Genomic DNA, 1,124 nt, shown 5'->3' with positions numbered 1-1,124 from the left:
AAAAACAAATAAACCAACAAAAAAAAAAGAAAAAGAAAACGAACAAATATGCGTTTCAAACGCCCAGGACAAGGAAATCGAACGCTGAATTAGACGTAGAGGAACACAGATAATATTATGGAATACACCATTTTAATGGTTGCTAATTATCTTATGCAAGCAGTTGTATTTTTTAGAAGTACATTGTGCAAGTTTTAGTGTAAGCATGCAAAAGTCAAAATGTGTGTGAAAAAAAGGAACAAACCAATAAAAAATTTTAAAAATTAGTTTGGGAAATTAAACGTTGCAACTTATTGAAACGCCAGTTGGATAGTACTGTTACTGGACATTATAGATAGACTGACATAGCTATTTTATTTTGGGGTTTTATTTGTTTCGTCAAAAAAGGAAATGTTTCTTCCTTGTGTTTTCACAAAATAGTGCGCTTTTGCGAACTCGAATCTTCTACGTCTGACGGTAAAGCGCCTAACCGCTACACCACAGACGCCAGTCTGACGTGGCGTTCGAGCAGAGACATTTGGTAGTACTCTTCAGCCTAGCCCAAAACTTTTTTTTGTGGGGGGGGGGGAGAGTTGTGTTATATATCCAATCCCTACATAAGTGTCATATGGTAAAGTCGTATTTTTCCTTTTCCTGGTAATAAGTTTATACCAACCAGCACCGGCAGAAAGTAGAACTAAATGAAACGAATAAGTTTATTTATAGGCTAAGTTTAACTTGCAATTTCCTGGACACCCATGCACATGGGACAACAAATCCTCAATAAAGTATCCTCATATATCCTTTTCCTTCTTTATAATCATGCCACATTAAAATGTATCTGTTTCTATTCTGTACAGGTTGCCACAAAAGTCGTACACCATTATGAAACTCTTTTCAATAAAAGTGCACCATTTAGAAAAACTTTAAACGTGCACCAATCTGAAAACCTTCTTCATGAAAGTCGCGCACCTTTCTGAAAACATTTTTCTTAAAAGTCGAGTATCGTTCTGAGAACCATCTTCATTTGAATAGCGCACAGTTCTGAAAATCTTCTTCGCACACGAATACTGACACCGTGTATTTTCTAAACCACTTTCAGGATGGTGCGCGACTTTTGGGACACCCTCCTATAAAAAATCTTC

This window comes from Aplysia californica, unplaced genomic scaffold (assembly GCF_000002075.1).
Source record: "Aplysia californica isolate F4 #8 unplaced genomic scaffold, AplCal3.0 scaffold00239, whole genome shotgun sequence".
Taxonomy (NCBI): domain Eukaryota; kingdom Metazoa; phylum Mollusca; class Gastropoda; order Aplysiida; family Aplysiidae; genus Aplysia; species Aplysia californica.
Note: the sequence above shows the minus strand (reverse complement) of the source record.